Here is a 17988-nt window from a genome sequence, read left to right as displayed (position 1 = left end):
GTAAGGGGAGATTGGATCTAATGTCAGCACTCACTGGCCCTCTCAGTTGGATTTCTTTATAAAGTGTACACACTGCAAACGATATGCAGTAGCACTCCAAATATTCATAAATATACTACACGTAGGTGATGGTTTAGGAAGTAATTGATACCATGTTCTCTGCTGACATGAGGACAGAAGCTAGGAACCTAGGAAATTTTATGTGTGCACACATTAGGAGAGAGATGTGAGTAATTGTGGCTGATGTACATATAACTTACTTAAGAAGATGGGCTTTTAATTGGTATATGGAAATAATATTTAAGAGACTGAAAAGGCCAAAGATTGGATGGGTAGGTAATGAAGCAATGAGTGAGGTTTTGTAGGGCATAAGCCATGGTGAGGGTGATGGAAATGACAAAATTCTGAAGGTTAGGGTGAATTGGTTATTAGGTCAGAGTGCAACTGAGGGCTATTGCTGAGGTTTGAGGAAGGTGATATGGTTGAAGTGCCTTTTAAGAAGACAGTTTTAGTTGCTACATTCAAAGTAGATTGCAGGATAGCAGTGGTAGAAAGAAATCTGCAGGGCTGAGAGATTTCAAATGGAGTAGAGAGGTCATTCTGGAGGGCATTCTTATGCGCTAAATAGATATCCTTTTGTAGTTTTTAGTGTATTGGAATAGCTAAAAAGAAATACCTGAAACTGTTGAACTGCAACCTAATAGCCTTGATTCTTGAAGATGATTGTGTAATGATGTAACTTAACATGGTGTGACTGTGTGATTGTGAAAACCTTGTGGTTCACACTCCCTTTATCCAGGGTGTGGATGGATGAGTAGAAAAATGAGGACAAAATTAAATGAAAAATAGGGTGGGATGGGGGGGATAGAATGTTTTAGGTATTCTTTTTTACTTTTATCTTTATCCTTATTTTTAATTTTTTTTGGAGTAATGAAAGTGTTCAAAAATTGATTGTGTTGAATACACAGCCATATGATGGTACTGTGAACAATTGATTGTACACTGTGGATGATTATATGGTATGTGAATAATGTGATTATATCTCAATAAAACAATTAAAAAAGAAAGAAATCTGCAGGATGTCTGTAGTATTGAAAGCAGAAAGAGAGGGAAATGATTAAGGCAAAACATGAAGAGAAAGTTCCAGTTGACTCTTTAGAATAAAATTTGAAGATGCATTCTCTGGAAGCCAAAGAGATGGGATGGATAATAATGATTTAAAGTACATTCTTTAATGGATATTAATGAATATAATAATGATCATGATCATCTTGAGGCATTTATTGAGTGTCTAATATGTGCAAAAAATTTTTAATCCTACGTACGATGCATTCTTATAAATACAGGAAGTACTTAGTTTTACCATGGCATTTTAAAATATTATCTCTTCAATATGGGTTTAAAGTACCCTGTTTTATTATAGAAACATTTGATTCCCTTAATCTATGATCTACTTATGATATTATGACATGAGATAACTAAAAATTACCCATACTCTAAAATTCTATGATCTTTGGAAGTGTTTCACAAAGTATAGGACATTAGTTGCTAGTGCTAATGAATTTCAGGAAGTACACAAACATTTTGCATTTTGCAAGTTATATGTTTAAATTAATTAGGAAAAACTATGTAATTTATCAAATCTGGAGTTGTTTAGAACTAAATAAGGTTTAAAAAAGGGAAGAATCAACTTAAAATAGATTTTAAGGAAAATATCAATAAATAATGGTGAGGTACACTGATAAAAGGAAATTTATAATTATGGTGCTGTATTCACCATAATTACTGAGTTAAAGTCTACTTATATCAAATATGTTGTGTTTATTGCAAAAATAAGAAAACAACCAGGAATTTTTGGAATTATAGATGTTTAGACATATTTAACTGGAAGAATAAACTTGTCTCATAGTCAAAAAGATTTTACTGTTTTCAAGAAATTTTGTTAAAAATTTTCAATCATAAAATCAAAATGTATAGTTTTAATTTAAAGATTGTGTAATAGTCTATATTTATCCCATTGCTAATGCAATGTTTGCAATACTTACAGAAAGAATAGGGAAAACATGGCTGTTAGTTACATCAAATTTATAAATTTATATTTTATCTTAGCATAGGCATGAGATTCCAAAAGAGTTTGACAGATCTATAACATGACCCATCCATAATACATCTTAAATTTCTTTCTTAGTTTAGTGAAGCTCAACTTTTCTTCTTTGATTCTTACATGAACTCCATTATGAAATTAAGCAAGTGAAATTTATTGGAGAAATAGATTTCTACAGGTGTAAAAGATTTCTTCAGGTGTAAAAGAGGTGTCTTCACTACTAAACTCTATAATCTCCCTAATCCAATTAACTGTAGAGTTAACTTTATTTACAGGTCAAAATATACCTTAAGAGTCTAAAGAAAATTTAGCAGTTCATTTCACTATTCCTGTAGTGCTGGTAAATTTCAGGAATTCAGAATACCACGTGAATATGTAAACTTATTTTATTGAGTGAGGCGACATCTTTAACTGGAGCCACAAAGAAATCATCTCAGTAAGGTGAGTACTCCGTGGTATGTCAGTGATATAGTCATTGGCTTAAGTAATAGAAAGAACTCAGCTTCAGCATTCACACAGAGAAGACTTTGTAAACTGACTGACTCTTCACCAACTTGGAGAATTCATATTGCCTCTCTGAGCCTCAGTTCCTTTATTTGTAAAATGGGGAAAATAATTCCTCCCTCAAATTGTCATGAGCATTTATCAGATATGATCTGCTTTAGTTTCCTAGCCTGCTCAAGCAAATGCCATGGAATGGGTCAGCTTAAACAATGGAAATTTATTGGCTCACGGTTATGAGGCTAAAAGAAAGTCCAAGTCAAGGTGTCATCAAGGTAATGCTTTCTTCCTGAGGACTGGATTCTGGGGCTGGCTGCCGGATCTTTGGTCCTTGGCTCCTCTGTCACATGGCAATGCACACGGTAGCCTCTCCTGGCTTCTCTGCTCTCTTCTGGGTTCCCTTGAATTTCAGCTCCTTGCTTCCTGTGGCTTTCTCTCTTTCTGTCTGAATTTTGTTCCACTTATGTAGGAGCCCAGTAATAGATAAGACCCATCCTGATTGAGGTGGGCCACACCTTAACTTAAGTAACCTCATCAAAAAATCTTACTTACAATGGGTTTGTGTCCACAGAAATGGACTAAGTTTAAGAACATGTTCATCTGGGGTACTTGCAGCAACAAACCATCACACCATCTGAAAAATGCCTTGTACAAGGCAGACACTTAATAAATGGTTCTTTTTATTGTTAGATGGCCATAAGCATATTAGTTCATAAATGTATTCATTCATCTGTTGTACACCATATTTCCAGCTTATTTTCAACTCGGCCTCCACACCAGATCTTCCAGAATGCTCAGCTCATGTCACCTGTTTCCCATCTCTGCCTGTCAAAGTCCTGATTTAATTCCCAGAGTACCTCACTTTCAGACCACCCCTGTTAAAAGAGACTGCATCCTGACTTTATAAATTAGGAATGCATACGGCTCTTTCAAAGTTCCTTTTAATAAAAGACTGATTATTTATCACTATGAAATTTTAAAATCTCAAATGGATGAAGTATGATTTTTAGTACATTTTAAGATAGAATAGTTGAACCCAGATCAACTTTCAGGGAATATTTGTATAGTGCTTAATAGTTGACAATGATTTTTACATATACATCATTTCATTGGATTTGAGATAAGAATTATTAAACCTGCTTTTAAAGCTGGAAGAGTTGAGCCTCAGAAAAATAAATGACTTACTCAAGTCTTCTTGCTAGTAACTACTAGAGCTCGGTGTTCTGATGCCAGAAACTCTCTTTTTCCTAGTATACATTAAGTCTATAAATGAGAAATAAGATAATAAAAAGGAGAGAAGGGGAGAAAGATAATAACCTAAAAGGAAAGTAGTATGGAGATGTAAAGCTCTGATCATAGCATCATGCATTTTGAGCAAATAAAACAAACTTTTCCACCATATATAATTTTTCTCTACCCTTATCAGTGGCTGTGTTGAAGCGCAATGGCTATGTTTCGCTTTCTGTTCTATAAACAGATACATTTGTTTCATAATACAGTGCTAAATGTGTCTTCAGGCTTAAAATAGATTGCTGTTGAGACCAATTGTCTTACCTGTTTAAGACAGAAGAAAGGAGGCAAAGTGCAAATCCAAGGGCTTCATTGAGCTTTTAGGCCTGGGGCGTTTTTGCAAGCATTTAAAAGTGTATGAAAATTTTTGTTTTGTTCTTTGATCTACGTGGTATTGTATGGAATATGTATATATGCTAAAGTGAGTTCTCTATTTTGGTAAAATGAATTATATATTTTTTTTACCTCAACGCTTATTTTTATTCCTGCTTTTTATAACTGGGCAATTATAAAAATGTTAAACAATTATTTTAAACATGCTTTAACTTCTGTTCCTTTTTTAAAATTAAGTGTTTTTTTTTTAATTTTAAATAGCTTTATATTTACAGAGGGTTCTTATATACCCCACTCTCAGTTTCCCTATTATTAATACCTTACATAGTATGGTGCATTTTTCAAAATTAATGAATCAATGCTGTTATTATTAACTATAAATAATAAAGTTATATGGTTCACTCATATTTCCTTGGTTTTTACCTATTATCCTTTTTCTGTTCCAGAACCCCACCCAAGATACAACATTATATTTAGTTGTCATTCCTTCTTGTGCTCATCTTGGCTATGACGGTTTCTGAGACTTTGCTTGTTTTCCATGACCTTGACAGTTTTAAGGGGCACTTTGTAGAAGGTAGTATTTTGTAGACTATCTCTCTATTTGGATTCATCTGATGTTATTCTCATGATTAAACTGGGGTTATGTGTTTTGGGAAGGAAGTCCTAAGAGGTGAAGTGCCCCTTTTCTCACATCATTTCAATCTTGTTCATCACTGTTGATATTAATCTTATTCATCTGGCTGAGATACTGCTTGTCAGCTTTCTCCACTGTTAAGTTTTTTTGTTTGTTTGTTTGTTTGTTTTTTTTTACCCTTTTCCATACTGTACTCTTTGGAAGGAAGTCACTATGCACAGGTCACACTTAAGGAGTGGGGTTTATGCTCCACTTCTTTGAGGACAAAGTATCTACATAAATTATTTGAAGTTCTTCTGCCCAGGAGATTTGTCTATTCCTCCTCATTTGCCTATTTAATCAATCATTTATTTAAGTCAGTTTGGATTCATAGATACTTATTTTATACTTCTGGCTATAATCTAATACTAGTTAGTTTATTTTATTGCTCAAATTGTTCCAGCTTTGGTCTTTGGAAGGTCTTTTGGCCCCTATGTCCCTTTGACATACCTACATCATTGTGTTTTTAGTGAATGCTACTTACTCGCTGGCACTGTAAGATATTCTGGATTCATCTTGTATATTTCCTGCCCTGGTTTAGAATCAGTATTTCTCCAAGATTCTCTGGTTCCTTTTGTTGTAGAATGGCATTAGAAACCAAGATCTGGTCGCTGAGTGGACTTATGCTCCTGGTAGTGCCAGCTCAGTTTCCATCCCACATGTGCTGTTGTTTTTCCTGTAGTAAAGATGAAAATATTTCTTGAAATCATGGCTAACAACTTGGGAAAATGAAAGATATTCCAAGAGGTATGTGTTTTTTAAATAAGATGTGAAAGAGTATATTCCTCTGTACATGTGAAAAATATCCTTTTGAGTTTAATATGTATAGTGTGACTATATCAAAATAATATTATCTAGCCGGGGTGCGGAGACACTGGGGGTGGGGGACGGTGGCAGCATGGTGGCTAGGTACCAGCAGTCCAACCCTCCTCTTCCTCGCTGTCGCTGCCACCGGCATCCTTTAGATTGCGTGTGCTCGTCGTAAGCCCGCCGCCCGCCCGCCAGTCCTCTGGTCCACCGGTCCAACCGTTCTCCCTTGCACCGCCACTGCCAGCTCTGAGGGTTGGCCTGCCGGTTTACTCGCACTCCCACCCCACCCACGGGCCTGCGGGCCAGGACCATGGAGGATGTGAAGCTGGAGTTCCCCACTCTTCCACAGTGCAAAGAGGATACCAAGGAATGGATCTATCCAATGAGACAAGAGATGCAGGAAATTTTACCTGGATTGTTTTTAGGCCCATATTCTTCTGCTATGAAAAGCAAGGTATGAACTTTAGGTTAGGTTCACCAAGAAACTTTATTAACCAACTTTTCTGGGCTATCTATACTACAGAAACATGGAATAACCCATATAATATGCATAAGACAAAATATTGAAGCAAACTTTATTAAACCAAACTTTCAGCAATTATTTAGATAGTCTTGGATATTGCAGATAATCCAGTTGAAAACATAGTACGTTTTTTTCCCCATGACTAAAGAATTTATTGATAGGAGCTTACAAACTGGAGGAAAAGTTCTTGTCCATGTAAATACAGGGATCTCCAGGAGTGCTGCCTTTGTTATTGTATACATTACGGAAACATTTGGAATGAAGTACAGAGATGCATTTGCTTATGTTCAAGAAAGATTTTGTATTACTCCTAATGCTGGATTCGTCCATCAGCTTCAGGAATATGAAGCCATCTACCTAGCAAAATTAACAATACAGATGATGTCACCACTACAAATAGAAAGGTCATTATCTGTCCATTCCGGTACCACAGGCAGTTTGAAGAGAGCACATGAAGAAGATGATGATTTTGGAAACATGCAAGTGGCAACTGCACAGAATGGCTGACTCAAGAGCAACCGTTATAGAAGATGTGAATTGAATTTCTATTTGGGAAGAAGAAAATACTAGAGACAATAATAATGTAAAATGGTATTTAAAAAAAAAAGTAGTTTCTTTTCAGTTAAATGTTGCTTGCAGACATGTTTCTCTGCAACTTGTTGAGCAGCATTTTAAGAAGATGTTGGACTTCTGCAATAGACGGCACTGATGGTTTTACTCCTTTTTGTTTTTTTTTTATTTTTCATTTTACAGTTTTATTATAAACCAAGAATTTTGGACTTGCAAAGAGGTATTATTGCAATAATGCACTTTTCATACTTGAAATTTATTTGTATGATATAAAGTTATTACTTTAAACAAAATGCAAGTTAGGGGGGATTTGTTTATAAAATTTGGGTAATTTATAACAAAAGAGTTTACTAAAGTTTGCTAAAAATTCATTTTGTGTTATATATATTACATTTTAAAAATAATCTTACAGTTCAGTTTTATGATGGAGCCTCTTACAGAAACATTAACAAAATGCAGGAATATGCCACATTTATCTTTTTTAGTATAATTCAGTACCTAAATTGTCCTTTTATTTTTCTAAGCTCTTCTTGGTCCTTCATTAATAGTCTTTAAATCATGTCATTAGCCAATTTCCTTACTTTAACATTATTAAGTTATTGCTTCCTTTCCTGTTAACCTTCCAAATTTGTTTATTCCATTTAAAAAAGAAGTTTAATGAACAAAAGAAGATGTTTTGCTTTATAGTATAGATTCTCCCTCAAAAAGGATAGTGTTAGAAGTCTCAAGTAACTTCCCTTTTTTGCATTACTTATGGGTTCTTTTGAGAACTTGTTTTTTTTGTTTTTGTTTTGTCCAAAATGGTTCTAAATAGAATATACCAATTTAGCACTATTGGTTTTTTTCCCCCTATGTGAAACCCAAAAAAGAAAAGTGCCTTGCATCATTTTAAAAAATAAAAAGATAAAACCTCATGACCTCCAAAATTAATATACAGAACAGTGAAAAGTAAGATTAATGTTTTCTGTAATTTCTTTATTTTTAAACCATAAATTAGTTTAAATAAAAAATATTAAGTTTGAAGAAAAAAAATAATATTATCTAAAATTCCAATTCAAAATAAACCCTGCCTACTAAAGTTAGACCTCCATCCTATTTCTTGATTCTCTAAATTTTCCTCCCTGTCACTCCACAAAATACCTCATCATTTATACAGAGTTGAGATTTTGGTGTGACCTTGATGTACATACTATTATTATTTTGTAGCCCAGAGTTTAAAACTTTAAGATAGTAGTTTATTTTCCATGACAATTTTTATAATCTTGAACTGTTATTTTATGTAAAAAGCTAATGATAAATAATGCACTTGTGACTTATAAACCATATTCTACTGTTATATATTTAAAGCACTACATTTGTATTTTTGCCTGCATAGATTAGTAGTTTGTTTTATTCAGAAGGGACATGAGTGGAGAAAAAAATTATTCCTTGTAGAATATAGAATTCTAGAACACCGATGCTCAAGAACATAGGTTCACATCTGATTTGACATTTGACTTCTATTTTCAAAATGGTAAACATTATGAGATAATAAGATGTTTTGACCATAGGCAGTTAAAATGAAAATAAGATTCAGATTACAACTAGATGGTAGTGAACCCCCTTGCCATGTTTTACTGACTGAACCAAATTAAGTACATTAGGCAAGACAATGGATTTATAGTGAGAAGAAGGAAAATGGAATGTAATTACCTGAAAAAAGTTATCTTTAAATCCTTCATATAAAAATAAATAAATTTTGGTGAATTGTGGCTTTGACTACCTCACTTCTCTACTCCTCCACCCCATATAATTGCATAAGTGTTAGAATTGTAAGATTTCACCATGTTATATGTGTGTATATATTTATGTATATATATACATCCATATAAATGCATATAAAAGAAAATATTTATACCACCAATACACATTTATGAAACAATATCATACACAGAATCCACGTATATATGTCCCCAGTCCAGAAACAGATGCCTAAATGAAAGTTTAAAGAAACAGTCTTGACTTGCCGAGAAGATTGCAGTATAGAGAGTAGTAGAAGTTAGTTCGTCCCCTGGGGACAATGGGAGTAGCTAGTAAATGATCTGGAATAACTGCCGGGGGACAAACATGACTGTCCACACATCCTGCACCAATCTGGATAGGGAGGAATGGCTGAGATTGCAGTGTGGAATCTGTGAGTAGAAACTGCGGACGTGAGCTGGGAACCCCCTCCCCCAATGGCAATACAAATTGCAAAGCCTCACTGAGATAGAGAGCAGCACTCTCTGAACAAGTGAATATACCTCAGGCCAGCTCCATCTGGGGTTTTAACTGGCAAATGTGGACTGCTCAATGCAAGCTGCAAATCCACAGCAAGCAGAGGCTTTTAATGACGATTCACCTTGAAGGACCAGGGGACTTTATCTGTCTTGGGAGGGAGACCCCAGAGGACTGTTTGCTATTCTGGCCAAAGGGTGAAACTGGGGGCCATGGACTGACCCTGAAAGGGGGATTTTTGTCCCTTTTTCTCTCTCTCAACCTGAGTGGCTCAGTGGAAAAAGCCTCAGCCATTTTCAGGTTGCAAGGCTCTGACCCAGAAAAGGATGGAGATAACAAAGTCAGAGAGTCAAAAAACCCATTTAAATGCAAATGAAAACTCCCTAGGAGGTGTGTATTCCCTAAGAGGAAAGAGGTGGTGCCCAGCTCTGCTACCCTCCTTCCATTCAGAATCAGATCCCAGGGCCTGTGAGAAAACAGTCAAACCAGAAACAACTTAAGCTGAGAATTAAAGGAGCCACGCCTCCTTACACCAGTCGGGAGTTACAGGCTGACAGGCACCACCTGCTGGGCAGGTTAGGAAAAGTACAGGGCCTTGAGGCCTCACAGGGTGTGTCTATCTTCTAAGACACACCCTTGGGGAAACCTGCTGCTGAATATTTCCTCCTCCTGGGACCTGAGCCAGTTCTGGTCTAGGAAAACCTGATTGGGGTGACCAGGGAAACCAGATGCCTAGACAACAGAAAACTGCAACCTACACTAAGGAAAATGAAGGTATGTCCCAGTCAGAGGGACAAACTTACACTTCAACTGAGATACAGGAATTGTAACAACTAATGCTAAATCAATTCAAAAAGTTTAGGGAAGATATGGCAAAAGAGATGAGTATAATGAAAACACTGGGCGTACATAAGGTAGAAATTGAAAGTTTGAAAAAACAACTGGCAGAATCTATGGAAATGAAAGGCACAACACAAGAGATGAAAGACACAAAAGAGACATACAATAGCAGATCTCAAGAGGGAGAAGAAAACGCTCAGGAACTGGAGAAGAAGACACCTGAAATTCTACACACAGAAGAACAGATGGGGAAAAGAATGGAAAAATATGAGGAACATCTCAGGGAATTGAATGACAACATGAAATGCTTGAATTTATGTGTCATGGGTGTCCCAGAGGGAGAAGAATAGGGAAAAGGGACAGAAGCAATAATATAGGAAATAATCAATGAAAATTTCCCAACTCTTATGGAAAACATAAAATTACAGATCCAAGAAGTGCAGTGTACCCCAAACAGAATAGATCTGAATAGGCCTATGCCAAGACAATTAATATTCAGATTATCAAATGTCAAAGACAAAGTGGGAATCCTGAAAGCAGCAAGAGAAAAGCAATCCATCACATACAAAGGAAGCTTGGTAAGACTATGTGTGGATTTATAATTAGAAACCATGGAGGCAAGAATGCAGTGGTGTGATATATTTAAGATACTGAAAGAGAAAAATTGCCAACCAAGAATCCTATATCTGGCAAAACTGTCCTTCAAATATGAGGGAGAGTTTTAAATATTCTCTGACAAACACTGACAGAGTCTGTGAACAAGATACATGTTCTACAGGAAATACAAAAGGGAGCACTACAGACAGACAGGAAAAGACAGGAGTGAGAGGTTTGGAGCACAGTTTTGGGTGATACTAGCACAGCAGTGTAAGTACACTGAACAAAGATGACTGTGAGTATGGTTGAAAGAGGAAGGTTAAGAGCATGTGGGACACCAGAAGGAAAAAGGAAAGATAAAGACTGGACTGTGTAACTCAGGGAAACCTAGAGTGCTCAACAATTGTGATAAAATATACAGATATGTTTTTTCATGAGGGAGAACAAATGAATGTCAACATTGCAAGGTGTTAAAAATAGGGAGGTATTGGGGGAAAAGTACAATCAGTGTAAACTGAGACTATAATTAACAGAAACATTGTATTATGCTTCTTTTAATGTAACAAAGGCAATACACCAAAGCTAAATGCATAGAAGAGGGGGATATAAGGGAGGGATATGGGACTCTTCACATCAGTAATGTTGTCTGACTCTTTATTCTACTTTAGTTTAATTCTATCTTTCCTTTTGTTGCTTCCCAGCTGTCATGATTTTTTTTCCTCTTTCTTTTTTCTTTTTCTTTTGTCTCTCTACCTTCTTTGACTCTTCCTCCTGCTTTGTGGAAGAAATGGAGATGTCCTTATATAGATATTGGTGATGGTGGTGAATACATAAATACATGACTATACAGGGAACCATCAATTGTTTACTCAGGACGGAATGTATGGTGTGTGAACAAAACTGTCAAAAAAGTGGGTTGATGAAGAAACTTTGAGGGCACTATATTGAGTGAAATAAGTCAGACATATAAGGACAAATATTGCAGGGTCTCACTGATATGAACTAATTGTAAATGTAAACCCATAGACACAAAATATAAGTTACTAGGATGTAGAACGAGGCTAAAGAATGGGGAGAAGTTGCTTATTATGAGCATAATGTTCAACTAGGTCGAACTTGAGTGTTTGGAAATGGACAGATATGATGGTAGCATGTTGTGAGACTAGCTAACAGTGCTGAATGGTATGTGAATGTGGTGGGAAGAGGAAGCTCAGAGTCATGTATGTCACCAGAAAGAAAGTTGGAGATTAAAAGATGGGAATGTATAAAACAGTGAACCTTGTGGTGGGCAATGTCCGTGATTAACTATGAAAATATTAGAAATGTCTTTCATGAACCAGAACAAATGTATGACACTATAACTAAAAGTTAATAATAGAGGGGCATATAAGGAAAAAAAAATACCTATTGCAAACTATATGGTACAGTTAGTAGTATTTCAACGTTCTTTCGCAAACAGTAACAAATGTACTATACCAATACTATGAGTCAACAATGGAGGGGGGGTGGTTGGGGGATGGGAGGATTGGAGTTTCCTCTTTTTGTCTTTATTTCTTTTTTGGAGTAATGAAAATATTGTAAAAATTGAAAAAAATATTAATTATGGTGATGGATGCACAGCTATATGATGGTACCATGGGCAATTGATTGTACACTTTGGATCTTTGGATAATTATATGGTATGTGAACAATCTCAATTTTAAAAAAAAACAGTCTTGCCATTCTTCAAGGCAGGACAAGCTTCTCCAACAAGTTTTTTCCTAGTATGGGACATGAATTTCTCTGATTCTATCATTTATCACATGGCTTCACTTGACCTCTCTAGCTTCTTTCCCTCTGCCCTTAGTTTAAACCCTTCTGAATTCATCCTAGGGCCAGAGGAATGATCACCTAACTAGTTTACCTGCTTGGAATTCCTCCTCCCTCCTCTACCTCTCCCAGTTTGTTCTACAGTTTCATAATATTCAATCCCTCTTCTTTATACTGCTCAATAAAGGAAAAGTCTTCAACACCATCATCTTGCCATCAACCGAGTTCAGGATTTCTGTGATTGGAGGCAACTGGCACTTTCTGGCATTTCTTCCACTTGTCCTTTAGGTAAAATACTCAATACCAGTCAAACCAATCTCTTCACTGTTTCCCAAGCACAAGTCCTCTTCAACTTCTTTACCTTTGCATAATTGTTTAAGTATCTCCCCAACTCTTGACTTAACAGCATCTGCCTGTTCAAGTAAGAACCTCCTGACCTTATTTCCAAAGTATCCTTCCAAGGATTCACAGCCAGTGAGCACTCAGTATTGTTTTTATTGATTTTTAACATATATTAGATGGATAGTTAAAAATTCTATGAAATAAATCTTCTATTACTATATTTTGTGACTTGGTTATTTGAATTGCATTGATTTTTTTTTTCAATTCTATTATTATTTTCTGAAAATGACTAATGGTATTTGGTATAAATAAAAGTACAATAAAGTCATTAGAAATTTTAGATAATTTTTACTTAATACTTGAAGCCAGAACTGATGAAGATTATGTATACTACTTCCTGAAAGACCTCAAATTTATTTTATCTGATTAACAAAAGGTGTTATTATTTTTGTTTTATAATCAAGCTTGTAACCTTTCTAAAAACAAGTCCTCTTTTTGCCTCTGATTTCTGAAGTTGTCTGTTTACCAGAATGATACTGTTTTTCTGGAATGTTGATGGTGGTAGGAAACTTCTACTTACGTCTCTTAAAAACCAGGCCATGATTACATATCATAAAAATAGATGTAAAACGTGGCTGTTCTGGCCTTTTGAGGTCAGAGAACCTTCCAGGAGTGTGTTTAACCACATGTTCATATATCTCAAGGATATTATTTTTCAAATAGCAGGCATTTTAATAAATATAATCCAAATGAACCTCAGTGGGTGAATTAATAGGTAGTACCCTGTAATTGAAATCTATTATCCTCTGAATTAACCCCAAATTCAGTACTCATATTTTATTTTATCACTTACATAACATAGAATTGTTTTTTTGAAATGGTCAAATATTATTATGAAAAATTGCTTTTTCATAATGACTGTACTTAAAGATGACATTTCTCCTAATAATAATGGTCATTTTTAAATTTTATTTCCTTCAGATCTATGCTCAAATGTTGCTTTATCTGTGAGACCTTCCCTGATTATTCCAAATTAACTCCCCTCCCACCTCAATTTGCTCCCTTCTTGATAGGCCCTATTTTTATCTTGCTGTACTTTTCTCTGAAACTTATCACTCTCAGACATACTATATGATTGCATATTTATTTATTTTCTGTCCCTCTCTGCTAGTGTGTAATCTTGAGGACTAGTCTTTTACTGTTCTGTTCATATTTGCATATTTAACACTGGTGCAGTGACTATTGTATACTACATGCTAATCTACATACTCAATATATGTGTGTTCAAAGAATGGAAAAGAAATATTTGGAGCTTTTTGATGTGACTTGGGCCTTATTAACTGACCTCACAGTTCACAGTCATTTGTGCAAAAATGCAGACATATTGTCTTGTTTATCCTCTGAATATCACTATATCTATAAAATTAAAGGGACACTTCTCCCTGTAGAAGAGATGGTAGACATACATGGAACCTTTTCTGAGCCTTTTCTGGTAGTAATCCTCTATTTTAATTTCCCTTCGTTCCTTTTCTTCCTTACAACTATATGGCCCAAATCCTCTGCTAGGTGTCAGGGATACAGCTGTGAACGGGAAAGAGACCCTGCCTCATAATAGTCTAGGGATGAAAGGAAAACTTAGGGATGAATATGGTCAGTTTTTTAGAAGTAAGCTCCTTTTTGAAATTGAGCTCAAGTTACTTGGCATGGTCAATAAATAATTAAATGAGTAAATGAACTTATTTAAGAAATTCTAAGTTAAAATTTAATCCCTGTTCACAAATTTTGTAAATTGAGAAGTCAACATTTTTCATAGAATCTTCTCTCACAATATCCCTGTGATTAAAAGGGTTCAGAATAAACTGCCCAAAAGCAGGTACATGAGTTCTACCCACAAAATAATACCATTCTTCCTTCAATGAATAGAGGGAGGGAAACTTTTATGTGAAGCCAGATAAGACTGTTCTTTACAAAAGTGTAAATATTCAGGAATGTGTTTGTCCATCCCTGTATCACCAGTGACCAGAGCAGTGACTGCCACAGAGAAGAGTGAAAAATGCATTTTTGTTGAATGGACACAAGGAGTATAAGAATAGAAGAGTATTTTAATTCTGTGGCCAAAAAGATTTCTAGAATATCACAATACAGACATCTAAATCACAAAACAAAAAATTGTTAATTTCTTTCATCTTTATTTGCTTTAAGGTAAGTTATACTCATAAGATTCATAACTAGCCTAGGTGGAACCATTAAAGAGCACAATTTAAAACAAGTTAAGTCTAAGCCAAATGAGGGTATGAACTTTATTTTACTATAAACCTTTCAGCACACTGTCTTCTATAATGTAACTGCCTAATATGTTATATAATAAATGGCTAAATTATAATACAACCACTTCCCCTAAATCTTAGCATAAATGAAGTTTGAATGAATGTACATAGTACAGTAAGTCACTCTTTGATTCCCAATTTGAAAATAATTTCCTAGTCCACGTGCTATAATTTGTCCATTTTGAAATCAAATAGGCAATTTACAGAGGTAAACATTAGCTAATAGTTTTTGCAAGTAAAAGAGTAAAGAGAATTTTAAATGTTGAGGAAAACAATTTTGATGTATAAGCCATTATTTCTTCTACTTCATTTTCTTCTTATGTATCTCATAAATTTAGGGAATGTTTCATAATCATCTCTCAAAAGGAACTAAAAATGTCACTCTTCATTCATTTTACATGTATGGATATTCACATTTCTTAAGAAAATCATTTTGGGATTGGGCCCCTTCTGGTAAAATGTAAGGAATTTTCCCTGCCAATTTATAAAAGTATAGAAAACAGACTGAGGGCACAGCTGACAGCTTTTCAGCTTTAGTAACCCCAACCATCTGTTTTCTATAAGGTAGTTGTTTTTTGTTATTAAATTCTCCCTGTGAATGTTTTCCTTGAGATTTCTTTTTTTGGTCTATGAATTCTACCCAGTGATACAACTCACCAGGGGATCATAAAGGCACAAAAGGATTTTGCGATCACTTTGCAACTTCTTATAATCACACCAGACTCTCACTGCACTGATCTAAATTGGATGTTTTCAGGAAGATTAATTACTAAAGTACCAAAGGGTTTCTAAAGATTTTCAATTTAAGGGTGTTTACACCTTGAAATGAAGACTACCAAGTGGGATTTCAGGTTTGCGTTAGTTCAGAGTGGTAAACTTTCCTATGGAGGCGGTGCCATTTTTCTTTCATCTGTGTTGTTATAAGGAGGAGTAAAAATATATTAAGACCTGGATGTAAAGTAGGAAAGGGACAAAATCGGTAAAATCATAGCTAAAAAAAGATAGTTTTCTTGTTGTTTCTACTACTTAAAGAAAGCAGTGCATCACTGAAAGTGCTTATTGTGAGGTGAGGACTAGAATAATTAATCCTGTAACTGCTATCAAATACTAGTGAAGGCATTTTTTAAATATAAGCTGTAGATTTAGAGAAAAATCATGTAAAAAATAGAGTTCCCATAAACCCCCCTCCCACACAGTTTTCCCTATCTTTAACACCTTGCATTAGTGTGGTAGTTTATTACAATCGATGGAACAATATTATGATCATTATATTATTAACTATAAACCATAGCTTACATTATGATTCAGTGTGTTGAATAGTCCTATGTTTTTTTAATTTTTATTCTAGAAACATATATATATACACACACTACAATTTCCACTTTTCATCATATTCAAGTATATAATTCAGTGTTCTCAGTTACATTTACAGTGTTGTGTTACCATCACCACCACCCATTACCAAAACTTTTCCATCACCCCGAAGAGAAGCTCTATACCAATTAAGCATTACCTCCCCCTTGCCTATTCCCATCCTGGCCCCTAATAATGTGTATTCTAGCTTCTGACTCTATGAATTTGCTTATCTAAAATAATTAAGATAAGCAAATTCATATGAGTTTGTTCTTTTGTGTCTGGCTTATTTTTACTCAACATGATCTCAAGGTTCAGCCATGTTGTCACTTGTGTCAGAAAGTCATTCCTTCTTCCAGCTGAATAATATTCCATTTCCATTGTAGGTATATACCACATTTTGTTTATAAATGCATCTGTTGATGGACACTCGAGTTGCTTCCATCTTTCGGGAATTATGAATAGTGGTACCATGAACATTGATGTGCAAATATCTGTTTGAGACCCTGCATTCATTCTTTTGTGTATATACCTGAAGTGGGATTGCCAGATATATGATAATTTGATACTTCACTTTCTGAGGAACAACCGTTTTCCACAGCAATTGCAGCATTTTACATTCCCACCAACAATAAAGACGTGTTCTTATTTCTCCACATACTCTCAAACACTTTTTGTTTTCCGTGTTTCGCGTAGTAGCCATTCTAATGGGTATGATGGTATCTCACTGTGGTTTTGATTTGCATTTACTTAATGGATAAAGATCATTAGCATCTTTTCATGTACTTTTTGGCCATTTGTATATCTTCTTTAGAGAGATGTCTGTTCAAGTCTTTTGCCTATTTTTAGTTGGGTTTTTTGTCTTTTTGTTGGTGAGTTGTAGGATTTCTTATATATATTCTGGATATCAAACCCCTATCAGATATATAGCTTCAAACTATTTTCTCCCATTCTGTAGACTGACCTTTTACTTTCATGAAGTCTTTTTATACACAAAAGTTTTTATCTTTGATGAAATCCCATTTACCTATTTTTTTCTTTTGTTGCTTGTGTTTTTTAAAGCAATTCTATTGAGATTTATTCACAACCATACAATCATCCAAAACGTACAATCAGTTGTTCACAGTATCATCACATAGTTGTGCATTCATCACCACAATCAATTTTTTGAACATTTTCATCACTCCAAAAAAATAAGAATAAAAATAAAAGTAAAAAAAGAACACCTAAAACATGCATACTTCTTCTCCCCCTCCTTTTTATTCATTTACTTTTTGTCCCCCTTTTTTCTATTCATTTGTCCTATACTGGATAAAAGAAGTGTAAGCCACAAGATTTTTACAATCACAGAATCACACTGTATATGCTATATAGTTATACGATCATCTTCAAGAATCAGGATACTGGATTGCAGTTCAACAGTTTCAGGTATTTCCTTCTAGCTATTCTAGTACACTAAAAACTAAAAAGGGATATCTATATAATGCATAAGAATAACCTCCAGAATGACCACTTGACCCCACTTGAGATCCCTCAGTCACTGAAACTTTATTTTGTTTCATTTCTCTTCCCTCTTTGGTCAGGAAGGCTTTCTCAATCCCATGATGCTGGGTCCAGGAGTCATGTCCCACATTGCCAGGGAGATTCATACCCCTGGGAG

General features: G+C 35.0%; 1 protein-coding gene and 1 pseudogene across 1 annotated transcript in view; both read left to right on the top strand.

The window, feature by feature from the left end:
• COL5A2 (collagen type V alpha 2 chain) overlaps positions 1–17988 on the top strand; it is a 181816-nt gene that overhangs the window by 40082 nt on the left and 123746 nt on the right.
• On the top strand, positions 6022–6771 carry LOC119544905 (annotated as a pseudogene).

Source organism: Choloepus didactylus, chromosome 9 (genome assembly GCF_015220235.1).
Source record: "Choloepus didactylus isolate mChoDid1 chromosome 9, mChoDid1.pri, whole genome shotgun sequence".
NCBI classification, from domain to species: domain Eukaryota; kingdom Metazoa; phylum Chordata; class Mammalia; order Pilosa; family Megalonychidae; genus Choloepus; species Choloepus didactylus.
Note: the sequence above shows the minus strand (reverse complement) of the source record. Positions and strands in the feature narration are given on the sequence as shown.